We start from the raw sequence: 16,039 nt of genomic DNA, 5'->3' as shown, positions 1-16,039 counted from the left end.
ACCATTACAAATTAAAGGGTAATGGTGCCAGAATTCAGTATTTGGCAAAGTTTTCATTAATGTGTGATGTCAATTAAAATACAACGTCAGGTGTGGAAGGACTCAGAAAATACACCAACCACCCAAATATTCTTCCAGAAAAAATCTAACCCAGAAACCAAAAGTTTAGGTTTATAATACCAACTTAAGTTAACAGCAATCAGGAAGGAATTTGGATAGGAATCTAGATCATTGTAGGAAATAAAACAAGCAGTAAAAGAAAAATTGGATTTTTGTTTTAAAAAAAAAAGGTAAGAAACAATACATATGCAGGCAGAGAAAATATGCCTTTTTAAAAAGGACTTAAAATCCCTTATTGAAGAGATTCTTAAAAGGACTAAGTAGTTGGCATATACAGAAAAATGTGAGAGGCAATTCTATTGCAGAGGAGAAACAGAAAATCATGCTGATTTCCTATTTACCACGTCCATGGAGTATCATTTACTACAGGTTCTTCCACTGTAGAGTGGATGCTTCATGTTCCTCATGAGGTTGACCCTCAAATACTGTGGCTTTGGCAGAGCGGGCAGGAGGGCTCCAGACCCCTGCCATCTCCCCAGACCCAAGCACTCTGCAGGGCAGCGGTGGCACCAGCCGAGTTCTGCATTCACGTCCCCGCCAGCCCGGAGCCCGCAAGGGCCGAAGGTCGGTCCCTACCCGGCGAGAGGATGGTCATCTGTGTGTTCATCTCCTCCTCCTCGGACTTCGTGGCAATAAAGAAAAACAGCGGAATATGGTTAGATTTCTAGAAGCCGCAAGATAGAGGCTGAGGAGGTGGACATCCCAATGTCAGAAGCGCAGAGGCAGTGGATGTATAAGAACATCCCCCCGGAGCAGAAACCTGCTCAGGGCAACCCTCTGCCACCCCAGATGTTTAATGATGACCAATACTGTGGAGATGATGACAATTCTTTGGAATCTAAGGAGAGCAATACAGTCCTTTCATTCTTAGGCCTGAAATCACAGCTGGCATCAAAGGCAGAACCTGAGCAAAGATAAGAGGAAGAGGGTGAAGATGCATTTCAGAGTCCCCGGTGGTACTCAGCACACAGCTTCTAACCTAACGCGTCACTGTGGCAGAAGCCACATACATTATCAGTAACTTTGCTTGTCATGGAAAAGGTGTTTGGGGAAGACTTGAGTCTAATGGGATTGCATGATTGCTTTAACCCAAATCAGGACTGTGGTGGGTTTTTTCTTATTTTCAGAATTACCTGCAGTTGCCTCACTTTACCCAGAGGACCTGTCACCTGTCCCAGGTGTGCTTCCTGAATGACTGAGTGATAAGTGGGTGGCACCATCAGAGAGAAAATATTGGATCTGCCCTGGTTTGTAGTCGATGTCAGGATTGCTCAAACTGCCTAGGTGTTAATCCTAGAAATTAGTCTGCCAGGCTATTAGAATATTTTGATCAGAAAGAAAAATAGCAATGTTGGTTGACATAGGACTGAAGGTCTTTGCTGCAGAATCAAATATCACTATTCCAGTGCTTTGTCATAACTAGAAAAAATTAGATGTTCTAGCCTCCTTTTGGTGATGGAAATTCTTACCCCCATAAATCCTCCAAGCCCCTCCTGATGTGTCCAGAAATTGCAGTTGACTATAGTATGTGATAAGAACCAAGTTATAGGGATGAAAAGAACTGCTAGTTTGAAAAATATATGCTTCTTTATCTCTTCAAGGGGCAAGTCTCACCTAATGAATGCTGCTAAGTCACTTCAGTCGTGTCTGACTCTGTGCCACCCCATAGACGGCAGCCCACCAGGCTCCCCCGTCCCTGGGATTCTCCAGGCAAGAACACTGGAGTGGGGTGCCATTTCCTTCTCCAATGCATGAAAGTGAAAAGTGAAAGTGAAGTTGCTCAGTCATGTCTGACTTAGTGACCCCATGGACTGCAGCCTACCGGGCTCCTCCATCCATGGGATTTTTCCAGGCAAGAGTACTGGAGTGAGGTGCCATTGATGAATAAGATTGCTTAAAAGATATATTTTAAAATGTGCACTAATTAGATAGTAAATGTATAGGGACATTATCTGACTTGTATCTGAAAGCATTTCAGCTCTAGCAACTTAGTATGCATAAGAGCACATATATTTTAAAATGCAGCCCCCCTAACTAGTAGCTGTTTATATACTTTTTGAAAGGATTATATTATTTGAGAAAGGAAGATCTTGGTTAGACGTATTTTGTGAACCGTTGATGAGGCATATTAAAAGATAATTAATATTGCTGTACATTTTAATATTTTTTCCTATGTTACTGGCCCTCTAATTCTGCCAACTCATATTTCTGGCCACTGCACAGTCTCAGATTTTCAGAGTAATGTAAGCACATGTACTCATTCCCTTATAAGTATCAGTGATTTTTCAGAACAGAGTACATACAGGAAAGAGGCTGTCAGAGATTCACTCTGGATTGTACACGGCATGTGAAATCTCTCTTTGAAGTGGTTGCAAATAAATACTGAACCTGTCCACTTCATTAAGGCAAGGTTCATTTTCTGCAACTTTGTCCCTTCTCACACTTTTCAGAGTTTTTAGTTGCCAACCTGGGAATAGTCTTGCATAAGATAAACTCTCAGATGCCTACCTATAGTACTCTGCTTTTCTCAGCATCCTGATGGTGGACCTGCCTTTTAGATTCTGAGCAGGAAGTTTGTAAGCAAGGAAAAGAGCAAAATAATTACGTTCCTGTCACCTGTGTTCTCTCTCCCTCCAACTTGCTAAATGTGGACTCTTCTAAAGAACTTGCTGAAGCTGACATCCCAGCTTGAGGTTTGCAGTCCAAGACTACAATCAGAAGAAAAGTATTCCACGGATTCCTACTTGACTAGAACAGACACATACTCCACAGTTTTCTCTGCAAGGAGAGCTGCTGTGAAATCATGAGTATGAGTGTTTAGTTGGTTTAAATACAATCTAGGTCACATTCCACTTGATAAATCCCAGGGACTATTTAGGAAATTGTTTTTGAACTGGGTATTGTGTTAAAGTCTGATAAGACTTAGTATTTCTTTTTAAGATACAGCAAGTTAAAAAAATTAATGTTACAGTGATCTAGCTTACATTTTGTCTGCTCTTGCCGGTGAGTACCAAAAAGCGACTTGGTAGTATTCAGTCTTTGGGAGTTAAATTCTGGGGTCATAAGATCAATACAATACTTGCCAGACCAAGAAAGCGACTCAGACTTGTTTGCCTCAAAACCCTGAATTACTCTGATTGTATTATATTCTAAGTGAATTAGATGAATAGGAGAGCTAAATTATTATCACAGTTACACACTATCTACGCTCACCTGCACTTTTTTGGGGGGCAGCAAAGAAATTGGACAGACCAGCTTGAGTTGGCACTGTGCTTGCTACAAGTGAGCCAGAAGCCCATTGTGTGGCATTTCCCGTGGCATCCAGGCTCTGCGGAGTCCTGAGGGTATTGCTCTCTGGGTTTAACTGAACCACATCTTACCTGAACCTGTTCAGATAGTATCATGCCCTTACTTGTGGTGTTTTACCAGCTAAATTCCAAACATATAATGATTTTCTTCATCCCTTCTTTAGCTAGCTGCCTTTGGATCTGGATAATCATGTAGGACAGAAGTGGATGGGAATTGTAAACATAGTTATTATATTAGGATCATTTCAAGAAAGAATTTTTCCTTCCTATAGCAGGCTTGTTGGGGCAAAGGAAATATGCTGCTAAAACTCAGATTATGCCTTTTTAAAATTAGACAGAATACAGAGTGATATACATATAATTTGAATTTGTGGAAACTTTATCTGTGTTGTCAACTTTGGAAAAAGTATCCCAGTTGTATTGTGTTGTGTTGGCATTGTACAAAAATTAACAGCCATATTGGTCTAGAAAAGTCACTGTATTAAATATGTAAGGTCTTATCTATTTGGGTTTGATTACAGAAACTAATAAAGTATTCTTTAAAATTAAAAAAAAAATACATGTGACTTTGACTCTTCAATCTCAGTTTCAATATCTTTTCCCTGCCCTTACTTCCCTCAACTTGTATCTCATTCTCAGAGGACCTTGCCTTCTCTTAGTTGTAGACAGGATTCTGGGATTCAAGGAAATCAGAATTTCAGTCCAAGACTTGATCATTTCCTAGCTTACCCTAACATATATGAATCTTTTCTGAGTCCACTTTTCTGTTTTATAAAATTAAGATAATGTTCCCCTCAAAGAGGTATTTGTGAAAATTGAGTGATACCCCTGTATCATGCCTCAAATATGGTGATTAATGAAAAAAATGCATCAACTGAAAATGTTTTGAAATATTAACTTTGGTACATTTGCCTTTCAATTAGAGTTTTGATGTGTATCAATAAGTGTATAAAAAGACTTCATATAAATTAAATAGTTTCATTTAATTACTCAAGAATGAATGCATTTTCTAAAGGTAGAATTTCAGTTTGGGAGTAAGTTCTAAAACTTGGGCCGGTTTATGACATTTCTGTGTCCTCTTGATAATTAAGAAGATGTCAAGAATCTAGAAATGAGAATTTAGGATTCATTTCATTAGAAATTTTCACTTTTGTAAAATCATATGTCATGGAATTGTTGAGAGCTGTCCAAAGAGTATAATTATTACATATGAAAGCAAATCTAAAGAATAAGTATCTGTGGATAGAATTCACCTGCACCTAAGGGAAATAAAAGATACAGAGACTTTCTTCCCTTCTGCTCTGCTGAAACTTCCTCGCCAGTGTTTAGCAGAATGAGACAGCTTAGGAACAGCATATTGAGCGGGTGTTTTCAAGTGTTTTGTTCACACAGCTCAAGAGAGAAGATTGCAAAAAAAGAAAAAAAAAACTCTATTTCAGTTAGAAATAAAGTGGATCAGTCAAAGATCTTGAAAGAATTTACAACATCCCCACACTAACTGGACCCTAAGAAGCTCCTGCATTTGAACTGACACCCTTATGGTTAACATTTAAAGTTAGACAACATTTAGAAAAACATTCAGCCTTCCATTGTCCCAATTCACAAAAGATAACTAATAAGGCAGATAACGAGTCTGCCTGGGTCAAAGTGTTGAAAACCTTCATTTGATCACAGTAACATCTCTTTATTTATATGCTTTTAAAATACATTTGAGTTCTCACCACTTCCAGCATTTGTGATCCACTGAGAATCTCTCAGTCTCACTGTACTTCATCTGCTCTTCAGTGAAAAAACGAATTATAATACCCGTACTACTCACCTCACTGAATTGTTTGGGAAGATGACTAAAGAGAATATAAGCAAAAGCATTTGATACTAACACCCTGTAGCAAATTATAAAAGTATCCAGTTTTTTCCCTCCTTGTGGCCATTTACTCTTTGCTATGTGTATTTGCACCTTTTCCCATCAAGAAGCACATTTTCCCACCAAGAAGCACATTTTCCCATCCCTAGAAGCTGGGTTGACATTTTGGCTTGTATTGACCAATAAAATGTGCCAGAAACTGTTGCAGTGTGCTGCAACCCACCTAGGCCTCAACAGACTCTGCAATCATCCGATCTCGAGGACTGGGGATGGGGGGACGTGGTCCAGGTCCCCATGAGCCAGGTCAGCGGTGAGTAGCTAAGCCTAGATCCTCAGCACTCCCTGATCAACTCAGACACACGAGCCAGCCGTACATGGACTACAGAGCTGATGACAGGACAACTCTAGACGTCTTTGATTATGCTTTCTTTTTATGATGGTGGTTGGCATCCTTAAGGAGCTAAATATGAGTTTGTAGAGGCTGAGACATGGAACAATCCGTGAGACAGAATCTGGCCTAATTCATTGAATTATGGACCTTAGAATTCTTCTTGTTAACCTCCCGTGTAATTCTCCAGAGTCGTGTCCTCCTGCCTTTAACAATCCGTTAGAAACTCAGTTATAGTCTTTGGGGATGAGTTCTTTCCTCTAAAGCACCTGAAGTCCTCATGCAGTGAGAGCAGGGGTTCCAAATAAAGGCTTGCATTTTTTTGAAGTGTCAGAAAACTCTTGTAACTATAGAAAAACACATAAAAGTATCCCTCCTACAAGGGGAGAATAAACAAGCCTTTACTCCCTGTGGTTTCTGTCACTAGTGTTTTTTCTAATAAACAGGAGAATTGTTAGGAAAGAGAAATATGAGGAGTACTGCTTAGGAGATAAAAACAGATTAAGAGTGGCATAGTGGTACCCAGGGAGGAAGATAGAAAGAAGGAAATGGGGTGATGCTCTGGGTCCGAGAGAGGGCAGACAGCTGAGCCCAGTAATGGGATCCCTTTAAGGCACAGGAGGGGACGTGGGGAGGACTGCCACGGCCAAGATGACTCTGCAGTGATGCCAGCTCAGGCCAGCCCAGAGGACCCAACCCGGCACCCTGGCTTAGAAGAAGCTGCCTACCCACTCAGGCATCTGCTCTGCCCTCACACTGATTCTCTGCTCATGATGCTCTGGGGTACCGTCATCATCTTTAGCCCTGGAGAATATGCTGCTCCCCAGCACCACTCCTGGACGGTGAACAGGAAGAGAGGGGGGCGCACAGCAGAGCTGCTGCTCCTCTTATCACAAGGTGAGAACGTTCAGGACTTGGGGCCAGACTCAGGACATTGATGAACTCCAAACCAAGGGTAGAGGGGAATGAAAACCATGACTATCCTCCTACAAATGGACACTGGGAAGTACTACTCCCTCCCCGACCCTCCATAAAGTCCTCCAGGTCATTCCAGGCAGCATTGAATCCTATGTCAACCACAACTTACACTCAGTATGGTCTCCCCATTTCTTACTCAATCCTTCTTCCAGACAAAAGGCTCTAAAATACTTGTAGCAGCTATCATGCCCTCTCAGTCTTCTTTCCTCTAGGCTAAGTTTCCCGTGATCTTTCAATTAGAAAATGAGTATGCCTGAATGGAGCCATTTGAAGAAAGCTCCCAGTAGCCTCACTGAAGCAGGAAACCCATCTGTAACTAACAGTAAACATTAAATAGGGAAATCCCTTTGATACTGTCTGCAAGACAGCCATCAACACAGTGGGCCCTGGTAAACAAAGTCATCAGCACTAGAGTGATAAAAATTAGACAAATTAAAAAGCTACTCCCGAGTGAACAAAAGATTGTTTTGTCTTACAAATGAACCATCTGGTATTGTTCAAAATGTAAGCCCTTTGAAGGCAGAGCCAGCATTTCTTATTACTTCCCCGAAACCCTGCCCAGATGTGGACACGTAGTTTTCACTTAATACATCCTTAGGGAGACTTTTATGAATTGAACGTATGCTCTGTCTCCCTTCCATCATCTTTAAAGTCAAAGGACAGAGGTGTCTACAAAAGGCTGCAAAAGGGTACACATTTGTGCTGAGAAAATGGCATGCTGAATGGTGGGACTCCAGGATGGAATAAATTCACTTTTATGCAGAACAACCGAATTCACAGACTTCCACACAGCCCTAATGAAACTATACCCTATATTTGATTAACACTGGGATTATAGACATGCAATGTCCATGAACGTTCATTGCAGAGAGTCTTAGAATCCCATTTTCCAAAGGAATCTATATAATCAATAGGGTAACAATTTTTCCAGTTTTAATTAAAAAATGTTGGCATATATCACTGCATAAGTTTAAGGCATAAAATATGATGGTTTAATTTACATACATGATATAAGACAGTAAGTTCAGCTAAAATTCATCTTATATGGATATGGTGAAAAGGAAAAAAATGCCTTCTTTTGAGGAGAATTCTTAGGACTTAACTACTTTCTTAACAACTTGCTCCAACTCTTGTGACCCCATGGACTATACATTCATGGAATTCTCCAGGCCAAAATATTGGAGTGGGTAGCCTTTCCCTTCTTAGGGGATTTTCCCAACTCAGGAATCAAACCCAAGTCTCCCACACTGCAGGCAGATTCTTTACCAGCTGAGCCACAAGGGAAGCCCAAGAATACTGGAGGGGCTAGCCTATCCCTTCTCCAGGGGATCTTCCCAGCCCAGGAATTGAACGGGGGTCTCCTGCATTGCAGGCGGATTCTTTACCAACTGAGCTATCAGGAAAGCCCATGTCATACAGCAGTGTTAGCTATAGTTGTTGCGCTGTATGTTACATCCCGAGTTACTTATTTATCTTATAACTGGAAGTTTGACCACCTGCTCTAATTCCCCTCTCCCTCCTCTCCACCTTAGTAACCACTTTTTTTGTTCTTTTTCTCTGAGTTTTGTTGTTTTTTGTTCCACATATAAGTAAGGTCATATACTATTTGCCTTTCTCTGTATGACTTATTTCACTTGGCATAATACTTTTCAAGATTTATCCATGTAGTCATAAATGGTAGCATTATCTAGCCTTTTTATAGCTGAATAATATTGCTGTGAGTATGTGTATGTGTGTATCACAATTTCCTTATCCATACATAGTATCCATATACTGGATATATTTTAAGGTGACATATGCTGCTGTTGGGAGAACAAGGGGCAGGAATGTAATCAGTTAGAAGTCATAGCAATTGCCTGAGTGAGAGGTAATGATGGCCTGTGCCGTGATGATGACAGAGATGGTGAAGCACAGTAGACTCAGGTAAGGTACGTGTTAGTGGATTTGGCTGGTCATTATTGGACCTTGTGGGTAGAGATGATGCATGTTTGAAGAACGCCACTTGTGTTTCTGACTTGAGTATCAAAGAATTTCAAAGAAATATCAAAGGAACATGAAAGGGAGAGTGTCATATTCTTCATGGTTAATCCCCCCAATTCCTTCTTTCAAAATGATTGATAAATCCAAGCCAGTAGCCCTCAATAGGGCATGTGCCTCTCCTCTCCTCTCACTCCCCACTGCCCCAGGGTAGTGGAGGGGGGTGTCTTAGAAAAATGTGAGATGGTGAAAGTTTGGAGTTTTCCTAGTGACTGAGAAATGTTACTGCTATTTTTCATTCAGTGCTCCAGAATGGTAAACATCCTGAGATGCATAAGACAAGATAACAAAACAAAGATGTCAACTGTCTGTCTTGCCTGAAGCACCGGTACACCCTGTTGAGAAAGCATAGCCGAGGCCTCTTAGGACAATCTCATTCCACACACTAATAACTGGATTCAGGGTCGACCTGAGACTGTTTTACCTAAGGAGAAATGTGCTAGAGACCTTCCATGAAAGGTTCCTCCTTTCTCGCAAAAGAGAGACAAAGGAAGAAAGGGCCCCCTTTTCCCTCTCAACAGTGTTTTCCCTCTGAACACTGCTTAGATGTGGTATCTGGAACTTCTGCAGACATCTTAGGAACAAGAGGCAGACCAATCTGAGAGCAGGGCTAATGAGGATGAAAGAACAAAATAGTGAAAAGAAATAGGACCTTGGCAACTTCACTGAGCTGCTGAATCAAATAATCTCAGTTCCCCAACCCCAAGCATGATGTTAGATAATGGTCTCCTTACAGTTTAAGTCAGCTTGAGCTGGATTTTTTTGTTACTTGAGTAAAATACGCCCTAAACAATAGAAGAAGGAAACAGGTTTAGGAGTCAAAAAAACTGATTCCCATTTTATGATTGAGTGAGATGAAACCAGATTGTTGAATATGTGGGTTTGGAGTACAAAAGCAATACTGGACCTATCCTTAGTATCAACAGTGGCAGGATATGTGTGATGAGTATATCAATATACATATTGTGAACCAGACCTTCACAGTTACACCATTAAAGATGGCATACCTAAGATCCCTAAGCATTTTGATAAATTGTTCTGGCCTCTTCCTACAGTACAGGCAAGATAATCACTCATCTCAAAGTCTTGAGGCCATAGATTTATTTATGTGTTCTGATTGTTGCATGGATACTTGGTTGCTTCTCCCGTACTAAATCATAATCTGATGAAATTACTTAATCCATATCAACCATACCATCAAATAAAATGCAAGGCACTCAGCAGGTACTAAACAAGTGTTCATTGAACTAAAATTGCTCAAAATATCTGTTTCATTTTATAGTTGTTATACATAAAGGATAATTTTGTGGACTGTATCATGTGTCTTAACCCAAAGATTGCAAATTGGAAACCCACAGGTATGTCATTGTGCGGCTTAATGTTTCAAAAAGTTTGAATTATACAGTCATCAATATTTAAACAGTGGGAGATTTCACCTTAAAATCTGGATGGTTGATGATCTGATAGCAGTGGTCCCATCTTTTTGCCCATCAAAGAACTAGAGTTGAGTAAAGGGTACTGCCCTCCCTCCCTTGTCTCCAATAGCCAACCTCACTCACACTTGAGTGAGTTCCCCTTACTTAACCTCTGTACAATCAACGGGTTCAACAAAGTGATCTTGTTCTAATATTGTGTGCATCTGAAAGCCTGTTTTTATCAACCGAGGAATGGATAAAGAAGGCTTGGTGCATACACAAAGTGGAATATTATCAGCCATTAAAAATAGTTAAGTAATACCTTCTGCAGCAACGTGGATGGACGTAGAGATTATGACACTGGGTGAAATAAGTCAGATAGAGAAGAAGAAATATCCTATGACATCCCTTATACATACAGTCTTAAAAGAAATGATACAAATGAACTTACCTATGAAACAGAAATAGATTCATAGACTTAGAGGATGAACTTATGGTTGCCAGTGGAGCAAGAATGGAGGGAAGAGACAGGAAGTTTGGGATGGACATGTACACACTCCTATATTTAAAATGGACTTGCTGTAGGGTCCAGGGAACTCTGCTCTGTGTTGTGCGGCAGGCTGGATGGGAGGGGAGTTTAGGGGAGAGTGGATACAGGCGCATGCATGGCTGAGCCCCTTTGCTGTCCACCTGAATCTATCACAACCTTGTTAATGGACTGTGTGCTGTATGCTCAGTCGCTTCAGCTGTGTCTGACTCTTTGCAGCCCTGCGACTACAGCCCGCCAGGCTCCTCTGCACACAGGATTCTCCAGGCAAGAATACTGGAGTGGGCTGCCTTACCCTTTCTCAGGGGATCTTCCTGACCCAGGGTTTGAACTCACATCTCCTTGTCTCCTGAACTGCAGGTAGATTCTTTACCCACTGAGCCACTTGGGAAGCTCGTTAATTAGCTGTATTCCAATATAAAATTGTAAGTTTTAAAAAATAAATAAAAGCCTGTTGTTATAATAACACAGTAAATTAGTGATATTTCGGATTGCTTTTTCCCTTCTGTCCATCACTCCTGAGTATTCAGCCATAATACTGTCTGTCCCTAGTTTTAACCTACATGTAATACCTGGTGAAAATAGAACAGTCAGAGCTGTTCTATTCAGCTGCCACATGGTTTGGTTAAAGATGAGCCTACATTTTCTCGTTTCCCACAAGAGAGTACCTTCCATTCGTAAGGTGGAAATCTAATAAACCAGATAAAAACCAAGCAATGCTGAAATGACCCAACCAGCAAGAACATAAATAGACCCACCCCTCCATCTTACTACAGAAAGATAGATAAATAGCTTTAAAACAGTTTTTACCTGTGTGTTGATCCATTCAAAATTTACTTATAAGTCAAGATAAATGTAATAATATTTATTATTAGATTAACAATAGATAGCTCAACTGGATACTATGAACTTTATATATGACTCCTTTTCTTTTTTGATGAAGGAATATTATTACCTATTTTCAGTCCCCTCGAGATGCCCTAAGGATGCATTTTCCAGCTTTCATACCACCCTGCTGTTCTATTCACTCTGTGACACTAACAGTCCACCCTCATTGAATCCATTTGAAAGATACACAGTGAGGTGAGACATCAGGATTTCAGCTTATTTTCCCTTATCATATAAGGTTTACTAAAATAAAATGAAGCCATGGTCAATAGCTGTATTAAGCAACAATTGTACATTTTTGTACAGGGGTTCCTAGGGCCACCCTCTTAACTCTGGTAACTGCATATCTAAATGCCTCTTCTGCAAAGCACTATATTTAAAGGCTTTGTATTGACACCTAGTAGGTGGTACTCATGAAGAAAAGGAAGAGCTGGTGTTTCTAATTGCAGAGAAAATAGGAAGCCATCCCCTGTGAACAGTGAGTTAGACAAATACCCTTTATGTCATTTATGTCAAGCAAGGCAAAGAAAAGTAGGGAAGGAGAATGTAAATCACTTGCTCAGATGGTCATGGAAACACCGTGACTGTTAAGGCTAGCCTTTAATAAGGATGAAAAATGGGATCACCACGCCATTTATCTTCAAAATTTTCTTTTGCTCTTTTGAACATACAATATACTGATGCATTTACTTCACAAATATAATGCACTGTTTTTCATCCTCACTCAACAGTATGCTTAAACAGAGTGTGCAATTAGGGATAGACAAGCAGCAATAAGTAGCAAATGGACAGAATGATCTTTTATTCGTTTAAAACGTTGAAGAAAAGATGCCTAAGTTTTACGATTATGATGACTTGAAAATTCTTTTCAGCTATGAAGGAAGGTATTTAAAATAGAGAGTACATTCTAAAAGTTTTCAAATGGAATTATACCAAAGAGCAAGTACATAAAACAAGTCTCAACTTCCATGTATAAGGAAAGATACCTTTTACTAAGATACTTGGGAAAGAGGCTTGAGCTTCTGCCTTGTCTAAGCGCTGCAGCTAGGATGCGATGTGATTCGTGGGCATAACATTATCGGGAATGAGGCTTCACTATTCTGTATTCTCCTAACACCCTCCCTTGAAGAGACAACAAAATGTCCAATAAAGCTTGAATCAATAGAAAAGACAAATTAGCGCTGGCAAAATGCCTACTTGCTGTTGTCTCAGACACGGAGTTAAAGTTTCAAGATGCTTCTTTTATCTACATTTTGATAAATTCCTTTCACAGTCATATTTTCTACAATTTTGACCTGGTTAATCCCATTATTTCAAACTGATAATCTTTTCTACACTTATTTGAAGAATGTAAGTATCTACTCTGAGTATGAAATATATATTACTGATGTAATCTAGAATACAGTGATGGAGTCCATTATTATAACTTTATTCTGGAGCAAATTACTATATGGCATGTATAGACATATGTATTCAAATCAAAAATTTGTCCCATGAATTCCTTGGTTTAGAAATTTCTAAACACGAAATTGAATGATTTAATAATATATTCTTAAGAAGCAGGTTCAAAGCCAGGGTTATAAGATAAAAAGAAGACAAAAAACAAAGCCATCACTGTTTAGGTCTTTGGCTGGATTAATAAAATATATGTCAAACATTTAAGAGCTTTCAACCTTATTTTAAAAGTAAAATATGGTGAAATACTTAAACTTTTTCAGAGAATTATGTATGTTGGCTGCTCGATACTTTTATCTCTTCACACGTTGATTTATTCAATGTTTATTGAATCCTTACTACATACTAGGACCCAACAGAAGTTTTGAAAATACCAACTGAATGACATTTTCCATAATCATAAAATATATAGAGACACACTGCTCTTATATTCCTGTGTCTGTTCATAAAAAATATAAAACATGTATTGATCTGCTTAGCCAGCCAAGGAAGTAGACAGGGTAATAGTGTATGGCTTAGCACTTTTGCTACCTAGAGAAGACGCTTTGGAACTACCACCTCCCTAGGGAAGATGCTGTCACATACGCCTTTCTGGAAGGGATTAAGAAAGCCAGAGCAGCTGGGACCCATTTTCAAATATAAAACTGGCATGAAAGGCTTTATGTGAACGACTAAAATGCTAAGTTCAAATAAGCTGGAAGAGCCTAAGAAGAGGAGGCATTAGTCTTGGTGTTAAACCAAAGAAAATTGATTAGATCGCGAAATAGGCAGGTTTAACTTCTGATCCAGTAAGCCTAGGAAAATGAAAAACAAAGATCTGTCCCTTTATTCATCAGTGTTCTTGCATATTATAGCCAGAAGATCGTAAGAATTGAAGGCTACATAAGAAATGCCCTAGGCCTAACTAGAATAATCAATACTATGATTTGGGTTAAAAAGCTTCCACGTTCCAAAATTTTAGATGACTTTTGGTATATCCTATTTTTGAAATTTAAAAGATGAGATTTTTGCTGAAACAAGGTAGCATTTGTCACAGTTTATTCCTTTGCCATCTCCTACTGGGAGTAGCCCTTCATTGGTTAAGCGACACTTTCAGGGAAAACTGTCTATATCTTCTTACAGAAAAAGAGTTTAATGTCAACTTACAACAGGTTTTTACATAATATTCTTAGATATCAAAGTATTTTGGCCCTTTGTTTAAACTGGAATTACAGTCAAATGAGATTGCAAAAGAGGTTAGTGTGTATATGTTAGTCCCTCAGTCATGTCCAACTCTTTGCAACCCCATGGATTATAGTCCGCCAGGCTCCTCTGTCCATGGGATTCTCCAGGCAGCAATATTGGAGTGGGTTGCCATTTCCTTCTTCAGAGGATCTTCCCAAACCGGGGATCAAACCCAAATCTCCCATATTGCAAGCAGATTCTTAACCGCTCTGAGCCACCAGGGAAGCGGGAGTTTGGAGTGGGGTCAAATTACAGAGAAAATAATGAGACAGCCTTGTTATACTTCCTGTCTTTCTATAGTCAAGTGATGATAGTGATGATTATTAAATTTCTAGACATATGGAAACACCACCTATGAAACAGCACTTTGAGGTTTCTGAGGTGCAAATTTCCTAAAACAAATATAGAAACCCAACAATTATTGTAAGCACTTTCCACCATCACATTGCAGAATTAGTGAAAATAAAGAGAAACAGTATACTACTTAATAGTTGACAGCCAGAAATGTTTGTTCATGAACGCTTTGCTGACTTTTATCAAATATAGCTTTGGCAATGGCACCCCACTCCAATACTCTTGCCTGGAGAATCCCATGGACGGAGGAGCCTGGTAGGCTGCAGTCCATGGGGTCGCTAAGAGTCGGACACGACTGAACGACTTCACTTTCACTTTTCACTTTCATGCATTGGAGAAGGAAATGGCACCCACTCCAGTGTTCTTGCCTGGAGAATCCCGGGGACAGGGGAGCCTGGTGGGCTGCTGTCTCTGGGGTCACACAGAGTCGGACACGACTGAAGCGACTTAGCAGCAGCAGCAGCAGCAGCTCCAGATTTTACATGGTATGAATACTATAGAATATAGGTATCATTTAAATATCACAACCTCAGATTGTAAATAAAAAGTCATTTCTAAATTACACATATTTCATTTACTTACAGAAATTACATTTCAATATTTTTTGAAGGCAGTAACATGTAATTTTCATATTTCCTAAAGTTTTTTTCTGCTGAGAAACCAAAGAAACATTCCCATTCATGAAGGAAATGAATTTATTGGTGTTGGAGGGTCTAGAAAACCTACTCTCATCTTTTCCTCTATGGGTTCTGATAAACTTGAAGAACAAACGAAGGAGACTAGATGGGGGTCAAAAAAAATTGCTGAATGGATTTAGCCCTCTCTAGCACTGGCGATGGCACCCCACTCCAGTACTCTTGCCAGGAAAATCCCACGGATGGAGGAGCCTGGTGGACTACAATCCATGGGGTTGCAAAGAGTTGGACATGATTGAGCAACTTCATTTTCACTTTTCACTTTCATGCATCAGAGAAGGAAATGGCAGCCCACTCCAGCGTTCTTGCCTGGAGAATCCCAGGGATGGGGGAGCCTACTGGGCTGCTGTCTATGGGATCGCACAGAGTCAGACACGACTGAAGCGACTTAGTAGCAGCAGCAGCACTGGCTACATTATAGTACTAGTAAAGTTTCCTAATACTTGTCCCACTCTTTCCCCAAATTTCGACGTTGGGGTCTATCTTGGGAAAGGCTGAAGCTACAGAGCTATCTTAGCCAAACACCCATGTGGAGCAAAATGGACTAGCATACCCTCTGTGACACACCAGAGACCGGGGTGCATTACTACAAGCCAATGAATGGCTTTCTGATCCCATCTCACCAACCAATATGTCAGTTAGAAAGAAATCAGCCATAGAGAGAGACTCTTCCCCTTCACTACTGCCCTCCTTTCAGGGTTTAGGGCACAAGCTGCTCAAGAAAATCAAAGAAAAGATGACTAGGTATTCCCCCAAAGTTACTTTT

General features: G+C 40.0%; 1 pseudogene; it reads left to right on the top strand.

Annotated features, from left to right (window-relative positions):
* Positions 1 to 707: 707 nt before the first annotated feature.
* Positions 708 to 1,038, top strand: LOC138435183 (SH3 domain-binding glutamic acid-rich-like protein 2; annotated as a pseudogene).
* Positions 1,039 to 16,039: the final 15,001 nt, after the last annotated feature.

The sequence above is a fragment of the Ovis canadensis genome, chromosome 3 (genome assembly GCF_042477335.2).
Source record: "Ovis canadensis isolate MfBH-ARS-UI-01 breed Bighorn chromosome 3, ARS-UI_OviCan_v2, whole genome shotgun sequence".
NCBI classification, from domain to species: Eukaryota; Metazoa; Chordata; class Mammalia; order Artiodactyla; family Bovidae; genus Ovis; species Ovis canadensis.
The sequence above is the reverse complement of the archived record's forward strand: the minus strand, read 5'-3'. Positions and strand labels throughout refer to the sequence as shown.